Source organism: Capricornis sumatraensis, chromosome 1 (genome assembly GCF_032405125.1).
Source record: "Capricornis sumatraensis isolate serow.1 chromosome 1, serow.2, whole genome shotgun sequence".
NCBI lineage: Eukaryota > Metazoa > Chordata > Mammalia > Artiodactyla > Bovidae > Capricornis > Capricornis sumatraensis.
The window spans coordinates 68,009,170-68,023,826 of record NC_091069.1 but is presented as its reverse complement, the minus strand read 5'-3'; positions in this window follow the sequence as shown (position 1 = coordinate 68,023,826).

The following is a 14,657-nucleotide window of genomic DNA, read 5'->3' as shown; positions in this document are numbered from 1 at the left end:
GTCAGCCTTTCCCCACCTCGCCTCCAAACTCAAACGGGTCTCCCCTATTGTGTGAAGGCTGAAAGGAACGGCCCTGGGTCTAATCCGCTGCCCCTTCTCATCTCCCTTTGCACCACTGCCTCCATTTCCTCACCACTCATCCTCTGGGACTTGATTTCTCTCCTCAGTTTCTCAATTAGTCTTTAACTTGTTAAATTTTCCAGAGCTTCCTCTTCCTACCCCTCATTTTTCTTGAACTCACTTGCATCTCTACATCATCAACATTTCTGATTTTCTCTGCCTTGTTGAAAGTTTCTCTTCCTATGAATTCTCTGCTGTTCTGTTATTCCAGTTCTTAAATTACATCTTGGTCTCCCCAGGGTTCATTCTTCCTGCTGCTGCACAGTGTGGATGAGATGATTCTTTTGGTTTAACTATAACTTCTATGATTTCTTCCTTCCTCTCACAGTCAATTTATATAACTAGTCACTGAATGAATTAATTATGAATTAATTCAAAGCATATTAGTGCTATCAAAATTCCTTCTTTACATTTGACCTTTCTCCAGTTGGGATTTCCTGATAGCTCAGTTGGTAAAGAACTCACCTGCAATGCAGGAGTACCTGGTTCGATTCCTGGGTGGAGATCTGCTGGAGAAGGGATAGACTACCCACTCCAGTATTCTTGGGCTTCCCTGGTGGCTTAGCTGGTAAAGAATCCACCTGCAATACAGGAGACCTGGGTTTGATCCCTGGGTTGGGAAGATGCCCTGGAGAAGGGAAAGGCTTCTTCCCACTCCAGTATTCTGGCCTGGAGAATTCCGTGGACTGTATAGTCCATGGGGTAGCAAAGAGTCAGACAGGACTGAGTGAGTTTCACTTTCACCTTCCTCAGGTCAAACCTAATTTTGGTCAGGAATGTGAGTGTGGTTAGTCACTCAGTCATGTCCAACTCTTTGTGACCCCATAGACTATAGCCTGAAAGGCTCCTTTTGTCCATGGGGATTCTCCAGGCAAGAATACTGGAATGGGTTGCCATTCTCTCCTCCAGGGAATCTTCCCAACCCTGGGATCGAACCCAGGTCTCTTGCATTGGAGGAGGGTTCTTCACTGCCTGAGCCCCCAGAGAAACCTGTGAATACTGGAGTAGTGAGCATCAGTTATAATCTGTGTCTGTTTAAATTTTCTCTTATTTTATTTGAAATGTTTCCTTAATGAGGTCATTGAAGAAAATTTGAAAAGTATATAAAAGGAGAAGAGAGATATAAATTTGCCCAGTGTTTCCTTTCACCTTTTGTTACCTGTAGGGATTTACTGTTTATTTTTACAAGCAGAGCTAAAAGCAAATGCTTAATATAGATACACACATACATACATATATATATATATATATATATGTGTGTGTGTATGTGTAATATATAATATTTGTCTTCTCTTTTTAAAATTTAATATTATAAGCATTTTCATGTTACCCATCCTTATAAGTATTTATAGCTTGTATAGTATTCTGTCGAGAGGTTATATTAATTTTTCCTTAACCATTTTCCTATGTTTGACATACAACTTGTTTCTGTGTTTTTCTGTTATAAAATGATAGTAAATATCTTTAGCATGAAGCTTTAGTTTCAATTTTTTAAAAAAATGATACTTTTCCAAAAATGGACTTTTTGGATCCAGGGTACAAACATTTAAAACCTTAATATATATTGTCAAGTTTCTTGTAACAGAGTTCTACCAACTTGTCCACCAGCAATCTATAAAGGGTACTAATTTACCACAGCCTTGCTAAAATGTTTAACTAAATTTTCTGCTCTTTAAATACTTGACTTTTTTCATCTAAGAACACCAATGATGTATTTTAGTGAATAAACTTACAATTCAGATATTTTAGTCATACATGCACTTAGGGACTGATAGCAGAAATTAAATTGATGACAAGGGTTTGTCTTTCACTAACAAAAACATGTTTACTTGGCAAGGAGAATCTTAGAAAAAGGAAAGATCTGAAAAGAAAATTTGATATGGTTTTAGAAGCAGTCTCTTTGAAACTGTAGGACAGTATCTTGGCTTGAATTTCTCTGTAATTCCTCTACAGAAAAGAAAATATTCTTAATTTATTAATTTTAAGCAGAAAAAGAGTTCCAACAGAGAGGGAATAACTTTCTCTCTGCAGATATGAGATTCACTTACGCTTATAGAAAACATCTTCCCAGAGGCATGTACAGATGAGCATATTCTGATGTGTTTCTTATCTGCTTGCCAAATGAAGTGCTTGTTTAGCAAAGCTTCTATGAGAGAAGTGTGCATTATCCTAACGTAGGTATGTGTTGTTTGTGGTATGTGGGTTGGCTTAAAACATTAATTAGATTCTTCCTGCTAGTTTATACAAAACATACTGTCAGTTTATAGAAGAGATATTTATATGTTTGTAGAGTTCTTTCAAAGAGTCTGAGATCTGATATGTTTCAAAAAAACAATCCATGTCTTATACAGTCTGATTTCTGGAATAATTTTCTCATAACCCTCTGGGTTTCTGGTTAGTGACACTTGAATAAAATTCAGAGAAAATATAGGTGCTTGATAGCACCTAGTATTATGTTCTGTATTCCAAACTTTTGAAAAAATCAAACCACTATTAATATACTAAAAGCTAAATTTTGTAGAATGTTAAACATTCATGAAAGGAATGATGAAAGAAAGGATAGGTTTTCGGCCAGCATTGCGGTCAGCAGCAGTACTCTGGCCTGATTACTTAAGCCGATGTTTTTCCTAAATCAGTCATGAATCAGTAATTATCAAGTTTTGCAATACGAGGCAGTTCTCTTGAGAATAGCAAATGATTTGTAATGTTCAGTTGATAGCTTTTTGAAAAAAAGAAATGTTTTGGCTCCTCTTGGTGGGTTTCCCTGGGCACTGGGCAGAACCCCTATTGACTTAATGAAACTTGTCTGTGGAGGCTTTGTAGGTTCAGTTTTCCTACATGATCAAATAGCACATATTTGCTTTCTTTCCCCACAAAAATAAGAATGCTGCTGGTGTGTGGTATGTTGGTTCCACTTCCATTCATTTGGCTTAACTATTTAAACCACAATGTCATCCAAAAAGGGGAAAAAAACAGAAATCACAGATTAAAAAAAAAAAAAAACGAATTCACAGAGGAAAATTCAGGAATCAAGGTTTTTTTTCTTTTTGATTTAATTCTGTTTCTTCCAGCACATTTTGTGATAACCTGTTTCTTCTGTCATATTCTTCTGTCATAATACGTTCTTCTTTGTGCACTGGGATTCTAAATCTTAGAGTTGGAAGGGACCTCATGAAAAGTTTCTAATTCAGTCCCCTACTCCTCTGTCTCAGTTACAGAACCCAGAATTGGTTAAATAAGGATCCAAACATGGCTCTTTCTTTTACTTGATAGTACATTAGCCAACACGCCTGCATCGATGCAGTTGCCTTATTTTAGAAACAGGAAACCTGGAGCTCAGTGGATTACACACTTTGCAGTTTGTCCCAATGTGCCATGTGACACTAGAATTTTAAACAGTTGTCATTTGGTGTTCAGGACCCTGATGCTGGTGCTTCTCTTTTATGGTCACCATCCTGCAACTACATATTTACTCAGGAGCCTGTGTAACTTTGCCGTGTCCACTCCCTACTTCCTTCACTGTGGAGATGCTCTTTTCTTGGATATATCTTTGATAACACCTTTGCTTGGAGGTTCCTTGTAATTTTAATGTCTTAACATTGCAGGAGGGCTCCTCAATGTGGGGACCTGTAGAGCCCTCATCAGGTGAACCTTTCAAAATAGTCTAGAATCCTCCATAGCTCTTCTTCAAGGGCTTACATTTTTAGCTCTTTGGTCAGTCTTTGTCTTGAGGTGCTCCTTGTCCCATAGCCGTGATCCCCTTTGAGAACTAATGAATTTTGCCATTCTGAGACTATCCCAGACACTCTGACCCCAGGAGTTTGGTCAGGATTTTGGTATGTTATGTATTCTCTTTCTGTTTCCTCATCACATATCTGACAGTCTGGTACCTGAAGGAGCCTAAGTCATGGCTAATCTGCAACATTGTGACAATTCTGCAGTATGGGTTCCCAGATTCGTCTGTTGTGCTATCAAGTGGGAGCTGCAGAACCTCACACAATCACAGGATTGGAAGGGAGCCTACTGGTCTTTGAATGTTTGAGTCACCCCTGCAAAGTCACTGCCAAGTAATTATCTAGCCTGACGGGAAACTTATTACCTCCCAAGGCAGTCCATTTTAATTCGAACAGTTCCCACTGGTGGGAAATTCTTTCTCATACCTATTCAGTGTTGATATGTTTCCCGTATTGAATAAAACAGAATTCCTATTAATTAGGCACCTCCCCCCCGCCCATCAGAGTCTTTCAAGAGTTGACTTAATATCTTTGGGAGGAAAACTTATTTGCATTTATAGAACTTGGTGGATGCTGCCCTGTGAAATTCACAATGCAGCTTTACATAATCAACAGATCTGTAGTGGGCATTTAATGTAAAACACTTGTTGAACTAGACTGAATTATCCTCTGAATCAAGCAGCAATGGCTAGGAGTATAGTGCTTATAGCATGTGTGTTCTTTTGGCAGCTCTTGCCTTGGGCTTTTAGTTGCTTTATATGCAGGAGCCTTGCCTATACAGCTAGTTGTTAAGCTCCTCGGGGTGTGGACTTGTCAAGGATGTTCAGTCCCTAATGAGCTTACTTGTGATCTTGCATTCACAGGATCAGCTAATGTTTTGCAAGAAAGCGAAAGTGCAAGAATTGCTACTCCTGCCATTGAATTGCTTTTCTTCTTTGCCCCGGATGATGAGTGGTGGTAGTGGTAGAGGTGGTGGTGGTAGTCTGTGTGCGTGTGAGTATGCGTGCACACGTGTGTGCATGTGCATGAGCTCAGGGCCAGTTCTGTCTTACTGAAGGTTTTAGAACCAATTTCCCAACAGAAGGTCAGCCTGCAAAAAATATTCCCTTTCTGCTCTGTCTGCCACAGGGGTTAAACTGACACCTGGGTGTTGGTCTGGCAGCCTGCCAATCACATTCCAGGAACACCCTTCTCCATCATCTGCCTGGTGCACACTTCCTCATTCCTCAGCAGGAATGTCTCTTTGTGGAACCTTCCTGATCCACCCAGGCAGAGAGATCACCTCTTCTTTCTTGTCCTTGCTGTACTATGGACAGTCTTATATTTTTACACATGCTGCTTTGTATACATATATTATTTGCTTCAGCCACTGTCTCTTTGTTATTCTGTGAACTCCTGGAGGAAAGAGTCTCATTCCTCTTTGTTTCCCCTATGTCAAGAACAGTGACTAGCTACACAGCAGGGAGATACTCAATGAATATTTTTGAAGGAAAGACAATTAAAATAGATGAGTTGTTTGTGACGGCTTGGGAAATATTCCCAAGTGCTAGAGAACCTATTTACAGACAAACTTTTGAAACATAACATTTTTTGAGGTTGGGGGTTTCTTGCACTGTGTTGTGTGCTTCAGGGCTTTGTTAAACAGTATTAGTTAACCACAGTAAAGGGAGTGCAGTTCGGTTAAGCCATGAGCTGGAAAAGGAACAAAAGTGGGGCACCCTCTGAAGATACAGACCTGCTGTAGATGTCTTGAGGAAAATGGAGAGGCAGGTAGGACATGATAACCACTGGGTAGGGCAACCAAAAAAAGATCAGGCAAGCAGCTGACTTTAGAGTCTAATGGAGTAAGTGAGAAGTCCCCAGAGTGGTTGAACACACAGTTGACCCTTGACAAATGTGGATCTGAACTGTTCAGGTCCATTTATTTGCAATTTCTTTTTTTTTTTTTTGGATACCAAATAGTATTGTAGTACTACATAATTCGAGGTTGCTTGAATATTTGAATTTGGAACTGGAGATACAGCAGATGGTTGGAGAGGGGTGACTATAAAGTTATAAGTGAATTTTGGATTGTGTGGAGGGTCAGTGCCCCTATCATTCCCATATTGTGCAAGGGTCAACTGTAGCAGTAGGAATTGAGGAAGAGGTGATCCTCAGCAGTATAGGCTGCTGACGCTGATTTGTCAGCCAGCATTAGGGAATCTGCCAGCAGGTAAGTGGTATGTATGTGAAGGACACAGTGGCAAGGGTCTAGCAAAGCTTCAAAGCTGGCCTTTTGTCAGTTGTTCTGCAAATGTTTGTTGAATACAGTATGTCCCCTACATACAAACAAGTTCCATTCTGAGAGCAAGTTCCTATTAATAATGCCAATTTTTTCCTAAGTCCAACAACATTAGCCTAGGTACACAACAAACTCAATTGGCTATGTAATGATGTACTAAAATAGGTTTATAATGCTTTTCACACAACTAATACATAAAAAACAAACATAAAAAATAAACATTACAGTACAGTACCTTGAAAAGAACAGTAGTACAGTGCAACAGCTGGTATACGGGGCTGACATTGAGTGAACAGGCAAGAAAAGTTACTGACTGGAGGAGGGAGAGGACTTAGAAATGGTAGAGTCAAAGGACTGTCAACAATAGAGATGGAGGGCAAGCTGCAGTTTCACTCACGCCTGACATTGATGGCACAGATTCTGGTTCCTTGCTGGATTCAATTTGTCTGCCCTCTTGAAAAAATGACCCAGTGACATCTGGGTAGTAGATCTTTTTTTCTTGTCTTAGATAATAATACAGTAGCACTGGGTTGAATTCTTTTCTTAATTTTTTTTTTTTAAATCTATCTACATATTTATTTATTTATTTTTGGCTGAACTAGGTCTTTGTTGCTGTGCCCAGGCTTTCGCAAGTTGCAGAGAGTGGGGGATGCCCTCTAGTTTCAATGCATAGGCTCCTCATTATGGTGGCTTCTCTTATTGAGAAACACCAGCTTTAGGGCTTGGGCTTCAGTAGTTGTGGCACACGGATTTAGTTGCCCCATGTCATGTGGAATCTTCCCTGACCAAGGCTAATGCATGGGACACACAAACCTGTGTCCCGTGCATTAGCCTGTGGACTGTTAACCAGGGAAATCCTGGATTGCATTTTGAATGGCTGCTGCAACCTTTGGTCTCTGTTCAGGTCTTGTGCCTCAAAAATGAACAATGTCTCCTCAAATAAAATCCCCTGCCATTTCCTGTGTCGTGAATCTCTTCTTAGCAGCACCAGATGTATCACTGCTGCTTTTATGCTTGCTTTTAGATGTTCTGGGTGGGCTTGAAATAAAGATACTGTACTACTGTACTCTACTTCCCAGGTGGCTCAGTGGTAAAGAATCAGCCTGCCAAGCAGGAGACATGGGTTTGATCATTGGGGTGGGAAGATCCCCTGGAAATGTAAATGGCAATCCTCTTCAGTATTCTTGCCTGGGAAATCCCATGGACAGAGGAGCTTGGTGGGCTACAGTCCATGGGGTGGCAAAGAGTTGGACACAACTTAATTGACTAAAATAGCAACAGCAACTAGTGTGCTCTATACAGTGTGTTGAGCTATTTCAAATCCTGAAAGATGATGCTGTGAAAGTGCTGCACTCAATATGCCAGCATTTGGAAAACTCAGCAGTGGCCACAGGACTGGAAAGGGTCAGTTTTCATTCCAATCCCAAAGAAAGGCAATGCCAAAGAATGCTCAAACTACCACACAATTGCACTCATCTCACATGCTAGTAAAGTAATGCTCAAAATTCTCCAAGCCAGGCTTCAGCAATACGTGAACTGTGAACTTCCAGATGTTCAAGCTGGTTTTAGAAAAGGCAGAGGAACCAGAGATCAAATTGCCAACATCTGCTGGATCATGGAAAAAGCAAGAAAGTTCCAGAAAAACATCTATTTCTGCTTTATTGATTATGTCAAAGCCTTTGACTGTGTGGATCACAATAAACTGTGGAAAATTCTGAAAGATGGGAATACCAGACCACCTGACCTGCCTCTTGAGAAACCTATATGCAGGTCAGGAAGCAACAGTTAGAACTGGACATGGAACAATAGACTGGTTCCAAATAGAAAAAGGAGTACATCAAGGCTGTATATTGTCACCCTGCTTATTTAACTTCTGTGCAGAGTACATCATGAGAAACGCTAGACTGGAAGAAGCACAAGCTGGACTCAAGATTGCTGGGAGAAATATCAGTCACCTCAGATATGCAGATGACACCACCCTTATGGCAGAAAGTGAAGAGGAACTCAAAAGCCTCTTGATGAAAGTGAAGGAAGAGAGTGAAAAAGTTGGTTTAAAGCTCAATATTCAGAAAACGAAGATCATGGCATCCGGTCCCATCACTTCATGCGAAATAGATGGGGAAACAGTGGAAACAGTGTCAGACTTTATTTTTTTGGGCTCCAAAATCACTGCAGATGGTGACTGCAGCCATGGAATTAAAAGATGCGTACTCCTTGGAAGGAAAGTTATGACCAACCTAGATAGCATATTCAAAAGCAGAGACATTACTTTGCCAACAAAGATCCATCTAGTCAAGGCTACGGTTTTTCCAGTGGTCATGTATGGATGTGAGAGTTGGACTGTGAAGACAGCTGAGCGCCAAAGAATTGATGCTTTTGAACTGCATTGGAGAAGACTCTTGAGAGTCCCTTGGACAGCAAGGAGATCCAACCAGTCCATTGTAAAGGAGACCAGTCCTGGGTGTTCATTGGAAGGACTGATGCTAAAGTTGAAACTCCAGTACTTTGGCCAAGAAATGAATTTTTATTGTTTAAGAGCCACCTAAAGTATTTTGTTATAGCACCCTGAGTGGGCTGAAATAAATACCTACGTGAAAATGCTCCCAAGAGAAGGTGAATTCTTTATCTGATTATCAGCAGGACAAGAAGAAAGAGACTAGTTACCAGTATTGGGGCACATGACCAGGACTGAACTAAATACTGGGACATGATGTGAATTCCTTGTTATGGGGCTACAGCACCCTTAAATGCCTTCTGTTTCTAATCAGGATTTATCCTAGAGATAGGATGGGGCAGTGTTTCCAGAGCCAAATAAACTCAGCTGTGGTGAAAGGAAGATCTGGGATCTGGGTACCAAGGAGGGCCTGACAAACCTCCCTTAACTGACCAAACCACTTCTAGCCTACGACTGTCCATTAAACCATTAAATATAGTTGATTGACTGCACCAAATGGCACTGCAGAGAACAAGAAACATTAATTTTAATAACACCCTGCACTTGAAAAATACTCCATGCTTACCAAAATATTTTCACATTTCACTATTTCGTAGGATCCCCGAAGTCTCCAATATAGGCCGGTGAAGTATACCCATATTTTGGATAAGCACATTAAGGCACTAAGAGTTTAAATGGATCATCTCACTTCTAGTTAGCTAGCAGCTGAGACAGAACTAAAACAATAAGCTCCTATCGCTAAGTCACCGCTCTTTACCTTATGCCACTGCTTTGCTCATGTAATGCTGTGACCAAACTCTTGGAGGACCATGTTCACTGAGAGTTCAGTCCAGATTTGACTGACTGCTGGAAAACAGGACCTCGCTGGTCTGAGCGTTCAGGAGGGTACTCTCAACGATAATCATGAACACAAGCGTTGTTTAAGATACTTGCTTTAAGAAATATGCTTCAATTTGAATTAAGAGGGTTATTATCAGTCTTACCTGGAGAAGGAAATGGCAACCCACTCCAGTATTCTTGCCTGGAGAATCCCATAGACAGAAGAGCCTGAAGGGCTACAATCCTTAGGATCGCAGTCAGACACAACTGAAATGACTTAGCACATTATCTATTTTAAGGATATTTCCTTAAACTACTAACATAAATTAGCAATACCAGAGATGTCAAAAATATCAGTTTCTGTTAAAAATGCTCCAATTTTTGTGATTTCACCATGTTGCTTAATTGAATTCCTACAATGTGCTAATCATCATTCTAAGTTTTGAGAACATGGTGATAAACAGAACAGACAAAATTCCCTTTGTCATAGGGCTTTTGGTCTAGCTGAGGAGGGGTTGTTTGTTCAGGAGACTAACAGAAACCAAGTAAACTAGAAAGTATGTCAGATGTTGATAAATGCTATAAAGGAAAAATACAGAAGACAATGGAGACAGGAAATGCTGGAGTGGGGATTGGGGCTGCAATTTAAAATAGGATGATCAAGGAAGGCTCCAAGAAAAGCTTGAAGGAAATACTATTTTTCAAAAACAACAAAATAAAAAAATCAATAAACATGCAAATCAGTTATCAATAATTATTAGTGACTACACACACACACACACACAACCTAATATTTACTTTTCAAATTAACTCTCAACTCTATTCACTGAGAAAAGAAAATAAATTTGATTTTGTATTTTTGTAGAACTATAAAAATATGATATTTAGCTATCACTAACCCCTGCTTTTTTGTTTGGAGACCTCCCACTGTTTAGCTCAGTGATAAAATTCCACAATAAATTTTGACTTGAAAGATTTCAGGATATCACAAAAATGGGAATGACGAATGAAGGCTATGAGATGAGCAAATATTTGGCAAATCCTGTAAAGCACTTAGAACAAGCTTTATTAAGTGTGGTGGAATCAGATGATCATTACTGTTTTTATTTTTATCTGGGGTCAAACATAATTAAAACATTTTCTGTGGGTTTCCAAATTAGCCTAACGATTTATTGGTCTCCAAAGATCTTGGTAGATGGTAATCTCGGCATGGAGTTCTAAAAGAGGACTCTCTAGATCTGGAAAGAAGTTGGAAAATAATTGTTTAAAAACAAAAAAGGCCCAAGGAACACCCTGAGATAATTGTGACACGTTGGGAATTCAGTCAAAAGGTGCCATCAGTGATGGGGTGTAGTCCATGGGATTTTAAGAGTCCGTTGCGGCTAAACCACCACCACTGCATGGCTGCCAGAGCACTAAAATGCCCAGATTGTCAAGGTTTAGAACTGCAAAGATCAAGGAGGAAATGTTGTAGCTGCCCTCTTGTGGCTGAAATGGAGGGTTTTTTGCCTCTGCCTCTATACTTTCAGGAAGCAATGTTATTTCACCCCATGCTACTCCCACCCACTGAGTTATGCATGAAATAATGTAAGACCAGTAAAACATTTCAAGTTTTCAGATGGACTCAAAAGACTTCCCCCCCCAACCCCTACCCAACCACAAACACAACTAAACCTTGCAAGTCAGTCAACACACACTTTTCAGTTGAACAAAGCTCCTGACTATTGGTACCTTATATTAAAATTTTGTCCCCTTTCAACCACACCCCAAGGGAAGTCACATGAGATTTCTGGAAGAATTTTAAGATGGTATCCTCTAGTCTATAAGTACTTGGTGGCGGGGAGGGAGGATGGTGGGAATTAACAGCAGGGACTGATGTACGAAACAAGGGGAAGGAGTTTGATACCTCTCAGCCAGATAACCAAAGCTAAACCACTCAACAGCTTAAACTTCAGTTTCCTCCATTATAAAATCAGAGAGTTCAAAGCAACTTTCAATATCCCTTTTAGCTCTAAAACTCTATAAATAAGTGGGCTGATGGACAGGCCAAATACTTTTTTGTCTCTTGGTTTTCTTTCCTTTCTGGTTATGTGGCTTTATGATTAGTGAGCTAAAGAGCCATTAGAGGAATTGTGTGATTCATTTGAACCGTTGAACATTGCAGGGCCATAGGGATATTTGTAGAACTGTCCCATTCATACAGGTACTGAATTTATTAACTATCTGCTATGTGCTGTTCATCATTCCAGTGCAAGTAGTGTAATATTAATAGAGAAAAGGGGGTGCTCATAATTTGAACAAAATTAATTTCATTCAGTTTTATGTGGCTTTACAGTTTGCTTTTATGTTCTTATGATTCTGAAAATAACAAGGGGAACTTACCTTAAATTTTGACTGTCTCCAAAGATCTTCTAGATGGGATAGGCTTGAAGCTGAGCAAAACTCCCAGTAAACTTGGGCTGGGCAAGAACTGGGTCTGGAATCAAAACTTCAAAGTCAAGGCAGTGTGCCTTCTGGTGAAGCTTGTAGTGGAAGACATGCCTGGCTATGTATGCTTCAGTCATTTTGAAAAATGTGCTTCCATAGGCCATTTTATTTTTTTTAAACATGAAAGGAAGTCCGAATAGGACCTATATGTTTTTGGAAACTGCCTTGTTTGTGCTCGGTTTCTTATCATGCTTTGGAATGGTTAATTTAAAAAGAAAGACTATGTTTTAAGTAAGTTAGAATGTTTTTTTTTAATTTTTATTTTATCAGGCTAAGATTGTTTTGCTTGTTTTGTTTTTCCCTCAAATTCTTGTGCATGCTCTGACATTCAAAGACATAAACAATCATAAATTGGAAATATTAATTGTTTTGGATGTGAGAAATCTTAAGGTATACATTGTTAAAATGAAAGCTGACTTGTTATATGAAAATACACATGCGTGTAATGATCAGGTTACAGGATCTTGATAAAAATGCTTATTCCAGATTAAAAGAAGTTCTGGAAGGACCTCTTGATGTCACAGATTTTTTTTTCCTGTTGCCTTGATATTTTCAGAATGTCTTACACATCGTCTACTATATGTGTCTTTGTTGTAAGTTAGACTTTGGTTAGATAGAACATTTGAACTCTATTCAACTTGGCAGGGCAAAGAGCCTGGAGTCCAATGATTTGTCTTTAGGGCGGTGTTTGGGGAATAACAAAATATTTCAGAATCATTAAGGGTATTACAAGAGGGAATTTGGGAGTGGTTGAAATGCTTTGTGTACTTCTAAGAAGGCAGGATGGGAGAGATTAGAGGAGGAAAACGGTTTTAAAAACTTCACTTGGAGATTTGTAAATATAGTGAGCATTACTGCAGGTTCATAATAAAATAAAATGATCATAAACTGTTAAAAACATAAGGCTTTTTCTGATTTCAGTTTGATAAAACTGAAAAGGTAAAACAGAAAACAATATACATGTTACAAAGGAAGGGTCACTGATAAGTAGTATTAGAGTTCTCTCCTGACCAAAGATATATCTGTTATCTTACAAGGTGTGTGATATCATTTTGGTACAAGTAGTGATACCATAGATTACTTCTTTAAACATTATTTTCAGGCAGATAGACTCTGAGGAAGATAGTGTGAAGTCTTGGAAAGAACACAAACTGGGTTCAGAGTATGCTGAGCAGTTGGCTCTGTGGTCTTGGATAATTTTTCGCCTCGGTTTCTTTACTTGTAAATTGAAATAATTTCTATTCTCTCATAAGGCTTGGAGTAGGAAATGGCAACCCACTCTAGTATTCCTGCCTGGAAAATTCCATGGACAGAGGGAGCCTGGCAGGCTATAGTACATGGGGTCACAAAGAGTAGGACATAACCGAGCCCCCCACCACACATATACAAACACACACACATAAGGCTTATCCAGCGAAGTCTCCATGCCTTCCCCCTCCTACATCTTCCAGGTTTCTAGAAGAGTTTTACTGTCTATCTGTCTCCAAGATCATGCCAATCAGAAAACTCTAAAGAGTTAAAAGAGGAAAAAAAGCTTAGTTGGTATTAAAAGCGATACATGAAAATTTAAACTATCTCTTCTAGCTATGCCAAGCAAAGAATTTTTCTAATAATAAAGGCAAATGGGTCTTAAACATTGGACCTATAAGGAAACGTTTTTTCTCTTTTTGTTTAGGTATGGGGATGTGGGGAAGAATGGCAGGTGTTGATGATTTCTGTGCATATGATTCAAAGGCTTTTCTCAGCACAGGAAAGTGGCTGTCTAAGCACAGCAAAGTGGCTGTGTTTTGAACCTGGTTGCTGATTCCTTTTTCGTCAGACCACTTTCCTGAATACCTTTGTTCTTTCCTGTCATTCAAATGTCAGTGATTGAGTGTACATTACTGAGTGCAGTTCTTCTGTCTTTATGGACAAGACTGTGCTTAGAACTTTGCCTAATTCTAGATCACAAGCTCAAAGGCATGTGCAGGTCAGAAGCAAAGGAGGGTCCACCTAATACAGCTGTGGTGGTTTGGATAGCGTGTGCTCAGTCCAGAGAGTAGCCACCAGTCTGCAACTTGTTATATGGACTGTATATTGCCAGATCTTCAAACCTTTTTCAAGAGAAGTCAGAAATACAGGCTTAAATGTGAAGTTTCCCAATTTTTACACCACCATGCAAACCAAGCAGAGCTTAACTAAGGACTGTAGTTTGTATACTGTGATTCCAGCTGAGGTTAGTGCTTCTTTCTTGATTTGCCTCTTATTGGATGATGAACAAGAGCTAGATAACCTAGGGAGAAATCACAGCCCCATCACATACTACCTGTGAGAACTTGGCAAGTAATTATACTCGGCATCTCTGTCCCTTAGTTTCCTCATCTATAAATTGGAGGTGATGGTAATAGTACTCATCTCATAAGGTTTTGGGGAAGAGCCAAATAAGTTAAAATACATACAGTGCCTACCATAGTACTTGGGACAGTAGTGGGTGATACTGAAGTGTTTAATATTAGTAAATCTTCTTTCATGTCCTCCCTTTAGAAGGTCACAGCCTCTTCCCATAAGGCCTGGGAAGGGAGGAGGAAAAAAGGGAAACAAACTTTTATTGAGCACTTCCTGTGTACCAGGAATTATACCAGATGCTTTATACGACATTTGCTAAATCTAATCCTCAGACAGACTCTTGAGCAGGTTTTATTCTCATTTTGCAGTAGGGAGAACTGAGACTTTATAAGATTCGCTTGTCCAAGGCAGAGTTAGATTTGGACTTAAGTGGATC